The sequence below is a fragment of the Brienomyrus brachyistius genome, unplaced genomic scaffold (assembly GCF_023856365.1).
Source record: "Brienomyrus brachyistius isolate T26 unplaced genomic scaffold, BBRACH_0.4 scaffold123, whole genome shotgun sequence".
Classification (NCBI taxonomy): domain Eukaryota; kingdom Metazoa; phylum Chordata; class Actinopteri; order Osteoglossiformes; family Mormyridae; genus Brienomyrus; species Brienomyrus brachyistius.
In genome coordinates, this window is record NW_026042398.1 from 128219 (window position 1) to 146632 (window position 18414).

Genomic DNA, 18414 nt, shown 5'->3' on the forward strand with positions numbered 1-18414 from the left:
TCATTGGCTGAATCATTAGAGCCAATTGACATGTCAACAACGGGCCAAATCAAATCAGTTGTAGCACTTTCTGCTTCGTACAAGCATGTAATTAACTGAAGGTAAACAAACTTGCTGGCTCTGTGTTTGTTGAGGCCTTGGGCACTGCTACAGTGACGTAACACTCTCTGTATGAAATATCCTCGATGCTTCTGTCATTATTCTTATTCTTACTGTTGTTATGTTGCTTAGTAACTTAGCTGCCCAGGCAGTTTGCCCGCAGATGCGCTGCTCATCTGCCTTCAGGGTTTGTGTTCTTGCTCGCTGTGGCACCTGCCAGCCCCCATGTTTCATAATCGTTCTAGAGGTGTCCGCGTTAGTGAGCACTGGGAGGAGTCCAAGGGTTACTCAAGTGAATACGACATGATGGATGAGGTGTCTGTTCTGGAGACCACCCAAAGCCTTCCCCTCCTTTCTGCCTTTCCCTGGAGCCCACCTGTCGATACCCCCCCCCCCCCAAAGAAGACACAGGTGTCTTAGGATTTTGAACTGTTTGGCCAAGCTGAAGTACTGCTCCCATGTTTGGGTGTTAATAGATGAGGCTGAGGTCTCTTTGTGCTCTTCCCCAGTCCCCAACACCCTCTTTCACTCAAAACATTTGCTCTGTGTCTGTCATTACTGTCTTGTCGAAACCAGAGTCTCAAGGGACAATCAGATAAGCTCAAACCTGAGTGGTGACTGTTTACCTTCGTGGGGGGGGGGGGGGGCAATACCTGCAGTTCTTGTACTGGGTTACATTCAAAAGGGGCAACAATAATTACCAGTGCTCAGGACCTTATTTCTCTTCAGCTGCTTAAATTCTACATCAGCCAGTTGTAACATTGGCTACTTTACAGGATTCTACTCAAGGGTACAACAGCAGATTCCTGCAGCTGATGCACCAGCTTTAGATGGAGTGCTGCTGGGGGGCAGGTGGGGAGTTGGACCTCCCTAGCCAGCTGGGGTGAAAGGGCTCCGTCAGAGAGTATGGGTTTTGGGCTATCAGAGGTCCTTGTGCATCCTTTCTCTGTCCCAACGTCTTCAACGGCTTCCCCTGTGTCTGCTGGTCACTGTGCCTTAGTGTTCACTCTGCATCCTGTTTGGAAAATGTTGGTATGTGGCATGCTGGGTGCTGACTGTACTGTGTGCAGGGGAACACACGTATTCTGTGAATTATATCACCGTTGTGCAACACAGAAAGACCACTCTGTTTGCAGAGTATGCAAGTCAGCCTACTGGTTTATATGGTCTATATGGGGATGTGGGCAGGGCCTGATGAAAGGTGGGCAGATGACATAGCAGGATGAGAAGGTAGCAAATCTGCTTTTGTGCATGGAACGGTTTTCAAGCATCGCAGCAATATCTGGAAAATGTGAAAAGAAAAAAGACCTTATGAGGACATCTACGTAAGAGAAAATCTCCCTTTTTGGGTTGTTTTGCTTTCTGAACGGTGGAGATGCATATATCTTATATCCATATCTACTGAGCCATTGTTCGTTTTCCCTTTTTGTATTGTTTTGCAGCAGCATCTGGAAGAGTAAACGTACTAAACATTTCATTGTGTGGACATTGTTGTATATGACAATAAATTGCTTGGAATCTTGATTTTTGCTGGTTTAGAATTAAGATAAATGGCAGTAATGTGTGGGTCCTCAGAGAGACAGCAATATGTGATATATGTCTGGGCAAAAGGCAGAACTGAGCTGTCTAAAGCCAGCCCCCCCCCCCAATCCCACCTACAGCAGCAGAGTTGTGAGAGCCTGGTACATGACCTCTGACCTCTCACTGTGAAACTCTTTGCCCTATTCTCTAAACGGAACATGATCCCGCCCGTGTGTGTAGACTGGTGGAATGAGGCCGACGCATGGCTCCCTTGGTAGGGCAGTGGTTTCCTGCCATACTATTGTGGTATGAAACAGTCTGTTTTGTAAAGGATTTGTTCTGGAATAGCAGACAATATGCAGTCAAAGTTCTGCCGTCGTCATGGTTCCTTGACAGTTCCAGCACCAGGGCTTCCCAGCAAACCCAATGAGTGTCAAAAGTGCATTGTCCTCTCTTTTAAATAACCTAACAGAAGACGACAACAGTATTTTGTCTGTCTGAATCCCAGACCAAAAACAATTGAATAACAGGTTTCCATTTAACAGGAACAAATGTAAGTCAGTCTTCTCTGAAGGGTCCCTTTGTGTAGCCAGTGAAATGCAGAGATGGGGAGTTGAGACAATAGCTGCTACTCCCACTGGGTCTTTCACCTTTGACCCTTTGTCGACGTGAATGGTCCAATCCCGTGCCAACACTTTAATGCCTCTCCCATATTCACAGGGGCAACCATGTTTTGTTTGCCGTTTTGTTTGGGGAGGCTTTTGCTATTTTACTTGACTACTTAGCAAATGTTTGATGTTTTGTTTGTGCAGCGATGCCAGTTCCTGCACGCTCCATTTGCTAATGGTTCAAGCTTCTGTAATGATTTGGGATGATATTTTACTGGTATGCAGTAATGAACAATCGTGAAAAAATATTACTTACAAATAATGCAAGTCAATAATTTATTTAAAGTTTTTAATAAAAGCATGAATTATATGCATGAGTTTTTTTTTAAACAAAAGGTTTTTCAAAAGCAAACGGACAAGTGGATTTAACTTTATGCTCCTCCCGTGCCTCCCCTTGTACACAGATATTCATGGATATACTTCAGGTTCCGTGGCCCATGAAATAAGGAAAGACTGAGTCCAGATCCATCATTCTCTCTGTGTGCTAACAAAGAATATCCTGTGAAACAACAGACCTTTTGGTGGGATGTGATGGTTGTCCAGGCAATAATTTTGTTCCTTAGCCTCTCCATCCACAAGCCTCTTGAGTACCGGAAAAATGTACTGAATCTATTACCCCGTCACTGCTGCATTTTTTGGGGAGATCGTGGTATGCAGGACAAATTGGAAAGGCGTAGCACTGATGACGAGAAAGCATGTCTTTGTGCTTCCGCCATGTGGGTTTTCTGAGTCATTTTGTTCAGATTAAGTCACTGTGTGGGTTCTGGCAACAGTAAACAGGAAACCTGTGTGTTCGTAGGTCCATCCTGCTGGCCATGGCAGTGTGAGCTGGTGACATCACAGTTATGAGGCTAACATGGAGCTGGTTGTCTGTCCCATGCGGTGGGACCTGCAAGCCCAAAATATGGGCCTATGTTACTAGAATGAGAAGCGAGGGCTGTGAGTTTGACATTATCTGTAAGCTCCAAATGTCATCTTTGTTTAATAAAGGGACAGGGGGATGTTTTACTGGAGATATGAGTCGGAGTGTCATCTTCAAAGGAAAAACACCAAGGGGACTGGTAACGAGCAGCTAAAAGCGGCTCCTTAACCTCTACGGTATTCCCTGCCCTCAGCAACGTTTACTGATAAAATGCCCCGCCCCCCTGCTCCTGCGTCTCCATAGCAACTGCCAATGCTCCAGCTGCGGAAAGCGTGTCTCACATTTAGATGGCCGACTGATGCTGGATTAAAAAGTGATGTGGATTTGAGCCGGCCGGGTCAGCCAGGGGCGGCTGGTCATCAGACGCTACCTCAGTCTGGCGGCCGCAGGCGCCCCTGTGCTCCGCATGTGCGCTCCACCGCCCGCGTAACTAAAACGCTCTCTCTCACTTATCGATTCTGCTGCACTTCATGGTTAATCTACAGTCCGCCCGGCTGTTCTGGGGTCTTTCTCTCCTCTCCCTATTTATGGGATCAGTCATGACCTCTCTGCCGGCATGTCGGTCCTGATCCATTCCCTCAGCACGCGCCTCAGTGGCGTGGCCAGCGCATGTTTTTTAACCTCACCCCCCTGCTGGCCAAACATCACCTCAGCGGCTCTCCTGCAGCATGAGCCACCCCCCCCCCCCTTTTCTGAGCCCACATTTTTTTGTACCTGCTGAGATTAGATGGGGGCCTTTTCAGTCAACATGTGCATAGTCTTTCACTGTACACAGCAGTACTTCCCACACCCAGCCAGTTGGTGGCGTGCTGTCTGGTGTTATGTAACATAGCATCGCCCCCCCTCCACCACCTCCACTCTCCCCTTGCTGGGATCCTACCCATGGTCCAGAGGCTGGCAACCTTGCGTCTAATTAATTGTAATTAATTGGCACTAATCTGCCCCCCAGGGGCCCCCCGATGAGCTGGATAATGAGCATGTGATGTAGCGGATGAATAGAGCCAAAAGAGCCAAAGGGCAGCCCGGCCAGTGCAGAGGGGTCTGAGCTCGCCGGCCGCAGTGCCTTCACTGCAGCTGTGTTCATGTCAGGGTAGCGATTTCCCCACGAAACGACTGACACGGTACAACACGTATCCGACATTCCCTTGGTTACGGAAATAAAGCAGTAGAAAGTAAAATGATTGTTAGTGTTATTGTTCATTGACGGTGCCAAAACTTAAACGAGCCCCTTGGAAGATGTCGGTGTGATGGAATTCAGCCTGCTGTTTGTGTCCCTGGTGGGGCCGAGGGGGTCAGAGCTGGTGGGGATGGGCTGGGATCGTGCACGAGGCATGTAGGGATGGCATACAGGGAAATCTGTGCTTCATTGTGCTACAGCTTCCACACGGTACTGCGCTAGACCCTCACTCTCTTCTGTACTGTGTTAGACTGCTGTGCCCCTAATCTTTGGGTTGGTCTCACCGTTTCTTTTTAGGTATTTCACAATTATGTCATTTGTTGCTCTGATTTAATGTTTTTTCTTTTTAACCATTTCCCACAAACAGGTAGCCAAGAATCTTATTGCCTTAACAATTTTAAGATCTAACTAACAGGAAACTTCCTAAATCTTTCAGCTTTACTGCATATAACCTACAATATAATCGATTTGCATCATAAAATGTTTTTTTGCCAAGTCTTTGTTATTTTTATCTGTTTTTTTTCCTCATCTCCAAAACTGCAACCCTGGATTTGATGAAATACTTCTTTTAATTACAAAAATAAATGGCTCTTTAACAAAACTGATTAGCTACCCCAGAGGCAAAACTGACAGTTTAAACAATGAATCTGTGCCTGTTTCCAAACTTTAAAAAAATTAGATAAAATTGATGTGTTATGGTAATAAATTTGTGAGAATGACCTGCTAAATTGTGTTGTGTTACGCTTCACTTCATCCATGAGATCTGAAGCATGCTTCACTCCGTCGCAGATCCCACGGAAAAGCAGCTGACCTCCCCGATGATGGTGGCAGGGGCGGTGATCGGCGCCATCCTTGCCCTCTTCCTCATCACGGTCTTCACCATCGTCCTCCTCTCTAGCCGCAAGGCCTTGCCTCCTGTCTACATGGACAAAGTGTGAGTATCCTGACACAATGGCAGCTGGAGGGCCGCCTGGCTGGCGGACAGCAGATGCCACTGCTGGGTGAGAATTCCAACGAGAGGTTGGGGCAGTGATCTGGTCTGGAGAGGCGGTCCTGGATGTTGAGTCCCCCCCCCTCCAAAGCTGAAAATGCATGCAAGCTGTCCCAGGTTGTATTTACGATGTCTTGTTGGAAACTGGAGGGGCGTCCAATTCTTTTAGGTGCTCGGAGAGCTGAGGGTCATTCCGGTGTGGGCCGGGGAAGGATGACGTCACGTGTCCCGGTTTTCTGCCACGACACAGAAAAGGTGACACACATGCATGTTTTCTGCACTGGAGCCTTCGCAGCTTAAGAAGCCTATCGCTTCAGTGCCACTGCGTCCGAGTGAGGCTGGCCACACTGGAGGTGACTGAACATCACACCCCTTTAGCTCCATTTGTGGCCCTGGGCACTGCCAGGCACAAGGGTGCTGTTTATAACAAAAAGTTGCTGAGACAAAGTTGGCGATTCAGGTGGCGTCTGCTGTCTGACAGGAAAAAAAATGCTGGAACTTCATGCTCTTCCGGAGAGATTTATGCTTATGGCACCTGAGGGGGGAATCTGAGGTAATCCTCAGCACCTTCGCAGAGCTCCTGTCCCTGGAAGGATGTGTTTTGCCGGGAAGTGGCTTCCATTTTATGTAGTACAATGTGTACTTTAGTACAATACAATGTGCAGTAAAATGCATCGCTGCTCAGCTTCAGACTATGAACAGGGAACATAATTATAAGAGACATGAGTATAAAAAGACAAGACATAGGATATTAATTAACATTAAAAAATAACTGTATAACCATTGTGTCCAATTAGTAGTAGAGGCAGGTATTACAAAGAGTTTAAGAATAAATAAGAACAGTCAACTCCTCCACATCGCAGGGATTAGGAGCTCAGGTCCCCCACCATCGGGAAAAACCACATGAAAGCTTTTGGTCCTGGTGGAGCACAGTGGTGCAGTGGTCACCACTGTCACTTTATACCTCTGGGACCTGGGTTCGCGGTCCTCCAGGGGTCCATGCGTGTGGAGTTTGCATTTTCCCTCTGTGTTGTCGTGGGGTTTCCTCTGGTTTCCCCCCACAGTCTGAAAAAAGGCTGTGACTAATTGGAGTTGCCAGATTGTGTGAGTATGCTCTGCAATGGGTTGATCCCCCATCCTGGGTTGTTCCCTGCCTTGTGCCCATAGCCTCTGGGATAGACCCTGGACCCCCCCCCCCCCTCCCCACCTCCCCAGGACCCTGAATAGGACAAGCGGTTTCAGAAATTGGATGGGTGATAGTTTTTGTTCTCCTTGGCGAGCAGAGTGAAGTGAAAACATACAAAACGCAAGATACAAAGATGAAATACAAAGAACCTGCTGCAAACAGGCTTGGCGTCCTCCAAGCCAAAACAGTAAATGCATTCTATGCATTTATAAGTTATTGAACATCTGTCATCTGCTGGCCTTTGTGCTTCGTCTGCAGCTTTCTCAAAACTCCCACTCAATTTCTTATACCGGACCCGCGATGTATGAAAACTGCGATGGGGAAAGTCGCCATGCAGAAGGGTCGCGTGTATTTACGTATGGAAACTGAGCATGTGTAAGCTGAGCAGGCTGGAATGCTGGTCCCACAGTTGTTCGGTCCTGATTCCAGGTCACCTCCGCAGGTGCAGATTCAGTTATCTATTTGCACCTCGATAGAGCGAACTGGCCGGTTGGCGGGCGAGCAGCTGGGGTCTATCTCCCGTCCATCACGGTGTTGGGTTTCCACGGCCCATGTGGTCTGGCCTGCTTTAAATACCGTCATCCTTTAGGCCTGAGGGGAATGTCCGCTGGCTGCCTGAGTCGGCATAACAAGGAGGCTCGGGTTTTGCTCTGAGGCTCACAGGACAGAGGGCAGATGCACAGACAACAGCAAGAAACAGAGCTTTTCCCACAAGTATTTATCAAAGTCCCAAGCCGGGTCAGCTCAGCCCAGCCTAACCCTAACCCTAACCTAACCCCAACCCTAACCCCAACCCAAACCTAACCCTAACCATTTGTCATCTTCCTTCCCGTTTTGACAGGCTGATCACGCTGAGCCCCAGTGGTGTCTGCTGGGTGCTAAGCAGCCGCTTAGTTCGCTTATACCTCAGGCTGGTCCTGGTCCCAAGTGATGGTCCCTGTATTACGTGGGGGAGGGGCAGTGTAAGTCATAACCATTAATGTATGTTCTACACCCAGTGTAAGGAGGCCTCTTAATCACTGATAGTGCTTTGCTGGAGGGTTAGTACCTTGGAGACCTGCCTTTCTATTCTTCTCCCTTCCATTTTTCGTTTGTTTATTTATTTGTTTATACCTGGGGGACTCATTTCCTCTGGCTGTCAGGTGTGTTACAAGTTTTCAGCAGAAGCCTATGAATTTTTAATTTGCGGCGCAGTCTGATGTTTACAGCTCCCTTCATCATCACCTCAAGGCACACAGTGACCCTTTTCATCTTAACCAGGTCCTTTTTGTTAATGAAACGCTTCCGGAGAGGCAGAGCAGCTGTGATGTCACTTCCTGTCACGCCACCATGCAAACTGTCTTTGGATAAACACGTGGAATGCATTGTCTGTTCTTACGGCTCTAACAACCTCTCTGGTTAGTGACAGCGGTCCAGTCAATGAGACAAAGGGCTCACTGGGCCAAAGCATATTTCCCATTCTTGTTCCTTGAATGGCACCCTCTCCACTCCAGACTTTCCCATGCCAGGTCCCCGAGGGCCCAGGGCACCGGCACTCTGCCTTTCCAGAAAAAGTGAGCTGTCAGCACAGGAGATGCTTATTATTCTTTGTCCCATTTTTCCATATTTTTCAGAGGGAGAGACAGGGACGGATTTTTGCCAAACTCTGTTTGTACTGTACAGACATGACTGATGGCTTGCGGTGTGTGCTGTCCCATTAAGAAAATCAATGGGACACTCCAGAGCGATTTTGGGGGCATGCATCTCTGTCTTCAGCGCCAGGGCCATGTGGTGGACACTCAGGGATACTTGGGGAAGTGCCACAGGGATGCCTCAAGTGGTTGAGCGATTGACTCCTAAACACAATGGAGACATCAGGGTAAACTGGACAGCACAAATTTTCTAAGCACAGTTTACTGACTCGCTCTGCAACCGTGTTCAGCTTTGAGTAGGGCAAACGTGACCTATGAGCACCGGCTGGTTTGAAACATCACACCCAGCCGTGCTTGGGGAACAGCAAATAGTGCATTCTTAGTGTTACTAAGCTAAGCTAACAGTGATAAAGTGACCTGTGAACTAATCACAGTTATCGTACAATAATGAATAACCCCACTTATACGACAAGCCACAGAGTAACACAAGACGAATGTATGTTGGATTTGCAATAAAGCTGCAGTAAAGGAAGTCTGATCCGAGAGGTGAATCACTGTGACCTTTCTGAGCCCTAACAGATCATCCTTTTGTAGGACTGTACCGGTACCACAGTGGATATTGTCATTATGGTTCCAGTTTTCAGGGTGGTATGTGGAGGTGTTCATCCAGGAAGTACCTGTCTCTGGTGAATCAAAGCCCCCAGACTCCTGGCAGATCGCCACCCACCCACCTGACTCGCTATGAGGTGTACTCAAATATGCATCATCAAGTTTCATTAGGGGCCAGATCAATAATGCATATAGACTGCAGGCTGTAGAGGAGTCAGAGTGGGGGTCCTTTTGTGATAAAACCACAACGTCACTGTGTGCGTGTTCAGAATGGCCTCTGCTATTTTAGTCATGTCAACCTGGGGGTGGCCACTATGAATCAAGGATTCATTAAGAACCTTCTTGACACTGCTTTGGTCGGCCATTCGCTACCCACATCTCTCAAGGCTTATCGCCAACCCGGCCGCAGCCTTGACCCGGCAGAAACTGGCGCAGAGACTGCTTCACATTACCTCCAGGTGGCAGTAGTGAGTCGAGGGATTCAAGGGCCCCTCCATTCTTCTCGGAGCAAAATGGCAACCTGCTTCCTTTCTCTCGTAAATTGGAATCGATCGAGTCTGCCTCAGTTGATGACCTCGGCTTCGTCTCACATTTTAAAAGTTCCTCTCTCCCAATCTTGCTTTCTTTTTCTCTTTCACCTCTTTTTTTTAACACGGTGATGCTTGCTTGGCATAAGCAACATCATGATGAATAGAAACAGAAGTGGTGCTACTTACAATACAGAACACAGTAACTCAGCAGAGGCAGAAAGGTCATTCACAAACCAGTAGCCTCTCTCTCTCCTCTCTCTCAAAGCTTCTAGCAAACACAGGGATGCTGATTGCTGTTCCTGATGATCATGGCAGAGCTGGTGCTGTAATGGTTTAGAATGTGCATTTGTGGTTGATGATATATGCACCTCTGGGTGACATATTTCCCAGAAACTGCATCCAAGGGCTCCATTCAACCATTCAAACCATTTTCCTCTGCCTCTCTTCCGGAATTCACACATCCATACTCCCTCCTTCCCTCACTTTTTCTCTCTCCATACACCAGCTGAATTGCACGATAGAGATGATTCTATCTGTGGGGCTGGCAGGGAGGTGGTTCAGTAGCAGGTCTGGTAGGAAGCAGGGCTGATCTCTGCACCCGAGTCACTGAGACCTCGTTGGGTTAATTATTCCATTCCATGCTCATTTTCAGTTCTAATTAATTTGATGGGTGAGCTTTACAGCAGAACGTTGATGTGAATTACAACGAGCCTGAGTATAGCCACTGTGTCCTCTGCTATCCCTGGGACACATCAATCCACTTATTCTTCATCCCTGGTATGTGGATGCCAGGGGATTTTTGCTGGACACTGGGGGTTACTTTCTGCAACTGGTCCAGTCCCGGGTGCGTGCGTGTGAGGCATCACAAGGGAACACGGCAGTGTCTGCAGGACGTGGGACAAAGGAAGAGTCTGAGAGTCTCTTCATTCTTCTCTTTCACAGGATTGACCTCCCGCCCACCCACAAACCCCCCCCACCCTACTCTGAGAGGCCACCTCTCACCCAAGTGACATCCAACCCCGCCCAGGTGAGCGCCTTGTCCTTTCCCCTCCAGGTAACCCGCCTGACAGGTAACATGCCTACCGATCAGGCACACACTCTCTCACAGGTGCTATTTAACACGTGGCAGCTGCATTAACCATGGCCCTGCAGGGAACAGATGCATCTCCTTGGATGGTGACCTCACTTTCTGATTCTGTTCTGCCTGCTCCTAGTTGCACAGAGTGAACTGGCAGTCCAGGATGACAGATAAGGCCATGTCTGAGACGGGAGTCCTCCAGGAGACCATGTTTGTAAGGGGAGCTCAAAGACAGGCCAGGTCTGCAACAGTAGCCCAAAGACAGGCTGCATCTGCGAAGGGAGCCCTGCTGGAGGCCATGCCTGGAATGGGAGCTCAAAGGCAGGCTATGTCTGCAAGGGGTGCCCTCCAGGAGGCCATGCCTGGAACGGGAGCTCAAAGGCAGGCTATGTCTGCAAGGGGTGCCCTCCAGGAGGCCATGCCTGGAACGGGAGCTCAAAGGCAGGCTATGTCTGCAAGGGGAGCCCTCCAGGAGGCCATGCCTGGAACGGGAGCTCAAAGGCCGGCTATGTCTGCAAGGGGAGCCCTCCAGGAGGCCATGCCTGGAACGGGAGCTCAAAGGCAGGCTATGTCTGCAAGGGGAGCCCTCCAGGAGGCCATGCCTGGAACGGGAGCTCAAAGGCAGGCCATGTCTGCAAGGGGAGCCCTCCAAGAAGCTGTATCTGTAAGGGGAACCCAAAGGCAGACCGCTCTGGGCCCTGCCTGTGAGCCATTATCTTATCAGGAATGGGTGTGTCACCATGATGGGACCAACCACATCTACATCAACCACCGCGAGCACTATGTGTGATCACCCCCATCTTGTCAATAGCATCCCCCCTAGGCCACCTCCCTCACCCCTTCTTGACCGTGACACCAGCTATGTAGTGGTCCAGATGTTCCAAATAGTGAACCCAAAAGTTCTTACCTGCCCTCAACAACCAGCAGAAGCCTACAGAGCAGTAGATCTGGTGGGCTTTAATCCCCATAGCAACATATCTGTAGTGCACCTCCCCATATGTCCAGTGTTATGCGAAGTGGTCCAGTTTATTCAGTAAAACCCAGTATAAGTTTGGATCTAGACTAATCTACTCTCAGCCCAAGTTTCAGTTTCCTCCACTTGCTGAAATCGCTAACAGATCAGAACAGAAATAGACAGTAATCTACTCAAACTCAGGGTAAAAATGAAGAAAAAAGCTATGTTTTAATTACATAAAATTAAAGGCTGATCTGTTCCCTGGTCTGTACAACTGAGCCCAAAAGTAGTTTATATCTGCAAAACCAGTAGGAATGCAGTTAAGCCAACTGTACCTGTTCCTGGAGGGTTATCCCCAACCGTAGATGGACAACTGTTAAGACAACTGGCCGTGCAGTAATTTAGTCATTGTCAATAAGGTTCTCAAGTTTCAGGGTGATGCTACTGAACCCACAACCGACACCTGGACAGCATTCCTCTGCTGAAAGCCTCTTGAATAAGCAGCTATCAAAACAGAAAGGCTTTAAGAGAACTAATCCTCAATGAACAGGTGATTTAAAACAATGGGGGGCCTCTGTGACTATAGTGCACTATATTTGTTTCAGCTAATCGCTTCATTACTGAAGTTTGACTGGGCTCTTACGAAATAAGCATTCGGATGTACTAATTGCTATGTCCGTTTCTATGATATTCCAAAAGAACAGTATTAATTACAGCTTTGTGAATAAAGAAATTGAGTGTGTTACCTTAAATGATTTTGACTGCTTTGCTGACCTTAAACAATATGAAGCTTAATTGTATAAGGACCATGAAATCTATATAATACTGTAATGATAATGATCACAAATTGGCACTTTGATTAAATATCCAAAAACTGACATCTTAAAATATATTTTAAAAAAAGGTTTATGAATGTCAGAATACGAATTCAGTGAACTGCAGTCTGACCAAGTGAATTAAAAATTCAGCTGGAAAAAAAAGCGTGGTATTTACACACAGAATGTGGATGAGCCTGGTGGAATTGTCATCTTTTTCCTTCTACATACAATGCCTGGCTTTTATACACTGAACAGCGGAGCTGTCACTCAAACCTGAGGTAATGTGAATGAGGATGACAGGAAATTCCTTGAAGTCGAGGTGATGTCACTTCCTGTTATTCTAAAAGTGTACAGTGATTGAAGACCACACAACTTGAAGTATTTCATTGCTCTACTTTACTTCATATGGTAAGAAATAGTTCACCTTGCTGCATTGTAGCAATAAGTCTGTACTGTTTTTGGTTTGAGCAAAAAAAATTTTTAGTGAATTTCTTTCTGTTCATATCTTTGTAGTATATTTTGTTATTCTTTTTATGTGCCATGTAAATATATTTCCTGATAATTGTTTTGTTTTGATTTAGACGTTAGAGGATTTTATTCTTTTAAGAAATTCATTGTTTCTGTATTTTTATGCAATTGGTTAATGTGGATCTTTAGGCAAGAAAAATCCCATAAACAAAGCATATTTTTTCGCATAATAATAATAATAATAAAAGCATTTAATTGCTCTGCATCAGTGTGGCTTTAGCTCCATGTATAATGCGTGATGGATGCATGGTAGCGGTGTGCAAAGTAAGAGTGGCACTATTCTCAGTCGGGACAGGATGGCGGCCTGTCAGGTGGGCGGAGCCGCGGTGCCATTTATGGTCAGCTGTGACGGAACCTGACACTGCTGCCCCTGAGAGCCGCTGACTTGCCTGCAGAATGAGGACGCTTGTCAGACTGGTAGGTCACAGGATGCGCCATCCGATTGGGTGGAGGGCACAGTCAACCTGACTGTCTCCCATGTTGAAAGTGGCAGCATGGAGCTGCAGTCGCTGCGGTCAATGAGAAGATATGATCAGTGTGAAGCAATTTAAAGATGCAGTCAGGGTGATCAGTATGGTCAGTGTGGATTTACAATCAGGGTGATCGGTGTGGACAGTGCGGCACGGCGGTCAATGTGGATTAAATTAAATATGGTAAGCATTATTGGTAACAGTAATCTACATTGTCCTACACAAGGTGAGCCATTCAAAAGCTAAATAAAGAAGCAGAATAACAAGGCTGTCTCCAGAGAATAATGCAGCCCCAGCCGGCCTCCGGGTCTGCAAATGCTTTGTAGTCAAATAAAAGATATTCACACTGGTTGCTGTTACTATCTTTTATGAGGAAAGTACCCTAGATTTTTTTGCCATAGAAATAATAAAAGATTGATTATGGCCCGTGGCATATTTCCCGATTCTGTTCCGCTATACCATAAATTTGCCAGCGTTGACTGGGATCACTTTGGTTGTGACCATGAAACCTCTGAGGAGGTCAGGTGGATAGAAAAGGCCAATCGCTGAGAGCCCTGTTGAAGAGCCACAGGAGTGGGTGCTGTGCAGAATCTGTACCTTGTCCCACACTTTCATGCCCTCACCTCTTCCTCAACCAGTTTTGTATTGAAGCTCAGGCTGATTCAGTGTTGGGTCTGTCTGAAAATTCTATTGTTATTCTTGACCAGTAGGATTTCTCTTGCTTTCAAGAAGGAATTCCCTTTACGTGGCATGCGGGATTAATTATTTCTTTCCTCTGTAAATAATCAGTGTAGGACTCACCCTTTATCTGATCAAGACATGTATCTGCAAGTCCACCATGTCAGAGCCGCATTCTCCTTGATGAAGGACAGGGTTAAAAGTTCTCCCTCCTGCCATTAGAGACCCTTAAACCCAGTTATGGTAATGAAACAGAGCTGTACCAAAACCAGCATTCCTGACTGGTCTCAGGGCCAGGCCTGGGGGAAGAGGGTTACGGTTCAGTTGGAGTATGGGTCCAGTTCTGTGGGGGAGCCATACATTTTGTCCTGACAGATTTGAAAAGAAAACGCAAATATTATCACACTAATATCTTTGCAGGCACACACACACACACACACACACACACACACACACACACACACAAACAGAAAATGTCCCAGTCCTCCAACATCTTCCATCATCATCGTCATTGTAGGCGAGCTTGGGTCGCCTAGCAACCACCAGCCGCCTTTGGAATTTTTTCTCTCCCTTTCCATTTTCACGCTAAATGGTGTCACCGTGAAAATGGCGAGGATCGTGATCTGGCTGGCTCTGCGCCGAGAAGCGTGCTCTCGGCCTCTGAAGGTGCTCCGGAAGATTCCGCGCTGACGCATTCTTCACGGCAGCCTGACCCAAACCCTGGGTGGCATGATGTCAGACGCACGAGGCGCCTGAGTCTGCAGAAATGCCGGGTGTCTCTTGGGCCTCATAAATTACATCCGCTCTGGGCAGCTCTGCTTCTCTTTGGCCCAGATGCCCTGGTTGTGGTGGCCATCTTTGGACACCTGCCATTCTGCTTTTTTCCCCCACGTTGTTCCTTAAAAATCACAGTCACTAAAGATAAGAATTAACAAGAGTCAACCACCCAACCTCCCAACATATGATCGATCAATTATTGTGACTGGGCGGAGATCAAGTACCTGGGCCAGCATATTTCCTTATGGGGTCACAGTTGCTACAGTGTTACTGGTCCAGCCGACCACCAATCAGGGGGCTGCAGATATGCTTTAGGCTGCCCATTGGCTGCCTGGCATCTGGCCAGGGATCCCATATATATATATCAATATCCTGATGCCATTGGCCATGAAGGATCTGGAGGAAAAGGAAATGTCTTTCTCATAGCTGAATAAAAGCTAACAGAATTTGGCATTTGAGGAGAGAGCCATGTTAGTTTTCACTGTTTATTTGTAATTTTATTCATAAAAAGCCTGGCAAAAGCTTTTTATACAAGGTCATTTGCACCATTGCCACACATACAGTTGTGCTTTGGCTGAAGCCCTTGGATTAAATACTACATTAAGGGACATTTTGGCTTTTAGGGATGAGTAATGGAGGCGAGCAGAGAGATGAAATAAGCTCATGCTAAAAATGGCTGCACTTTTTCCTTCAGTAAATTGTATTAATTGCTTTATTGAACATGGAAATTAGACAATATCAATAAAATGGGTGGATCTCAGGCTGAATGTATCATCTCATGGAAGTGGATGTCCCTGTTGATAACTCTGTTACATTTTGTCCATTGTCGCCAGACTGGGAAAGTAAAATATTTAACTAGGGCTGTGAGGTAGTGGCATGTCCCAGCAATCTGGTCTCACGTGTCAGTGTTACCTGCCACAAAGCAGCAGTTTAACAGATGCTGTTCTGGGTTCAGCTTCAGTGCCAGCCGTGCGTCTAGCAGGGTGCTTGTTCCTTTGTTTAGTTTATTTCCTGCGCTTGTTCCTGGAGGCGCCATGGCTTCCTTGGTTAAATCGCCTGTCTCGTAAACAGGAGATTCTGGGTTTGAATCCCAGCGGTGCCTGGAGCATTTTAGAGGAGATGGTGTATGTGGGTTAGGGCTCTGTGCCAATGATTGGAAGGTTCTCTGCAGAACAATGATGTCTGTGTTGGACCTTAACGAGTAAATGGCTGACCCTGCCGTTGGACCCCAAGCTTTGCTTTCGTCAGTGTATATACTGTGTATGTGTCTCTACGTCGCAAAGTACAGTGAGATGGGATGTAGAAGAACACTGGAAATTGCTTCCACAAATGATGTGTGAAGCATATTTCTGTGGTTGTGCTGGTTTGTGTTACCATATCTATGTTCCTTCATGAGGTCTGTCAGCCTGTGACTCAAATGTCCTCTGTCTTACTTTCTCAAACCTAGAGGGTCTAAATGTTCACCAAGAGCCATCAGGAAGCCTCCCTAAGTGGGAACCCCATGTTGCTGGCAAAAAAAAATCACACCTCATAAGAATTTATGAGCTACTCTCAGCTGAATGTTGGTCCACTTTCCTGCCCAGCAAGGAAAATTTCATGGGAGTTCTAAAATTGGACGTGCTATTCCCTTTTACCGGATGTCTAGACGTCATTCTTTTGGAGCCTTAAAGAAAGGTTAAAATAGTTAGATGTGGTATTTTTTGGTGCATTACATGTTTATTTTGGCTAAAATATTTAATACGTAAGGGTCTTTGTTCTACCTGTGCACACCTGGAGGGGCAGAGTGGCACCTGACAGAGTTTCACCGTAGTTTTAGGGTGATGTGATGATTTTCCTCCACATCTTTTTCATGAGTGAAGAGATGCAGAATCACCCAGTTGTACTGTGTGTTTCATAACCGATTCCTTGACCCACGAGCCATATAGTTCATGAGCTTGAAAGACTCTAACGTCATGATCAAGACGATCACAGAAGACTAGGGGAGGAAGTAAGTCAAGCCCCAGATGTAGATATAATGTCCCCTGGGTTTTGTTTATTTTTTCTTTTGCCTTTACAATGTAAAAAATATTTCTGATATTTTCATATGTCACTTGCAACCTTGGCTCCAGTACTTTTGCCTGGTGTAATTATTAATTTGGTTTTTGTCATCAGAGGTAGCTTATATCAACCTTCATAGGGTAAAGTGACGTGTAAAAACGTGTCATTTACTTACAGAGAGTGTTACTTTAAGGATGCATCCCGAAATGAGGTCTGACTTTTGGAGCACGGTGACTCCCATCATTCCTCACTGCAAAAGGGAAATCCCCGAACCTTCAAGGACGTAGGGGCTTCCTGAGAAGCAGCAAGGAGTCACAGCCACCAGGGGACAAATGACAGCCACTGAGGCAGAGCAAGTCCGTGATGGTGAGAGCAAACGGGGAAATAACATCAGATAAACCACTAACACGTAATTCATTATTTGGCATGTACCACTCATCAAGGAGACTCTCCATAAAAGTTCCATTCATTGGCTATTCAAATAATCGTTTTCACAAAGCTCAAGGTCACAGGCGCTCTTAGCTGCGCCAGACTGCAACAGCACGTCTCCCCATCCTGAAGTCCTGTAGCCGGTCTAATAAACTGCAGTTATCTGATGTGATTCCCACCTCCAGTGCTGGGCTGCTGTCCTTGTTCTGGGCAATTGGTGGGGGGAGAGTCAGCTGAATGTGCAAAATGTGAAATGCGAGCATTGTCCTACGTCTCAACGTTTGTCCTGCTGTACTCATGCAAATTCCCAGCTTGAATGTGAGCTGCTAGGGCAGCATGACCAGTCAGGATTGAGGTTTTTTTTTTCTTCATGTTTGCCTTTTTTTCCTCCTGAGTGGCTCTTGCTTTCACATTAGACTTTGCTGCCCTCTTCTGGAAGCATTGGTCATTGCCAATATTGTGTCTTTTTTTCCCCTTGAGCAATGTATTGCAATCAGTTTCCCATTTTTATTTTAGTAGCTGAGCTGAGGGCTTCAATCCCAGTTCTACTCCATGGCTGCGCATCTTCTTCCCCAGTGTGCAGTATCCCATCAGCCACTCGACCGTCCTCCTGCGGTCCACAGTCTCTATGTGTACAAGCCTAAGGCCGGCAATGCACTGGAATCCACTCCAGGTGAAACAAAGAGTACAGAGGCAGAGGGAGACTCCAGTCCCACTTCAAGTTCAAGTTCAAGACACTTGTGGCCACGTACTGAATAACCAGTTTGAAGATGCATTAACAGTGATTGTAGGTTCACATGGTATATTTCGCTCCAAGCAATGCTCCTCTTTGCTAATAAATGTTTCCTGCGTATGTCCTGTCACTCTCTGCAGCCGTGGGACACCATGCAGGCCTAATGGGCACATCCAGCTTCCTGAGCTCCTGGCGATTCGCAGTCAGGGGCACACTGACGAGACCGAGCAAGGTAATTAACCTCGTCCTCCCCAGCCGCAACACAGGTACTCAGAGGATCCCCGAAAGCTCTCCCAGCATCGTAGTTGGCCCTTTGTGGCCAATGATTCAGGATCCCACTGGTGCTCACCGGTGACATGCAGTTGGCTGCCACTGGAACTGTGTTCCTCTGGTGAGCTCTGATTGGCTACAGCGGACACCTGTTTGTGAATAGACCTAGCTCTCACTGTGTTTTTGTTATTTTTATGTACTTACCAGGTGGACACTTTTGTCAAGTATGTTGTTCACAGCTTATAAATGTATTCTTTTAAAGCAACTTTGTGTTATATGAAGATCAAAAATTTGTAAAAGTATTAAA

General features: G+C 46.8%; 1 long non-coding RNA gene across 1 annotated transcript; it reads right to left on the reverse strand.

Annotated features, from left to right (window-relative positions):
- Nucleotides 1-13097: 13097 nt before the first annotated feature.
- On the reverse strand, nt 13098-18414 carry LOC125727875 (uncharacterized). The gene is made up of 3 exons (XR_007388874.1): nt 18312-18414; nt 13985-14229; nt 13098-13222 (listed from the first exon to the last, which is right to left on the reverse strand). It is a non-coding gene; the product is annotated as an uncharacterized LOC125727875 (long non-coding RNA).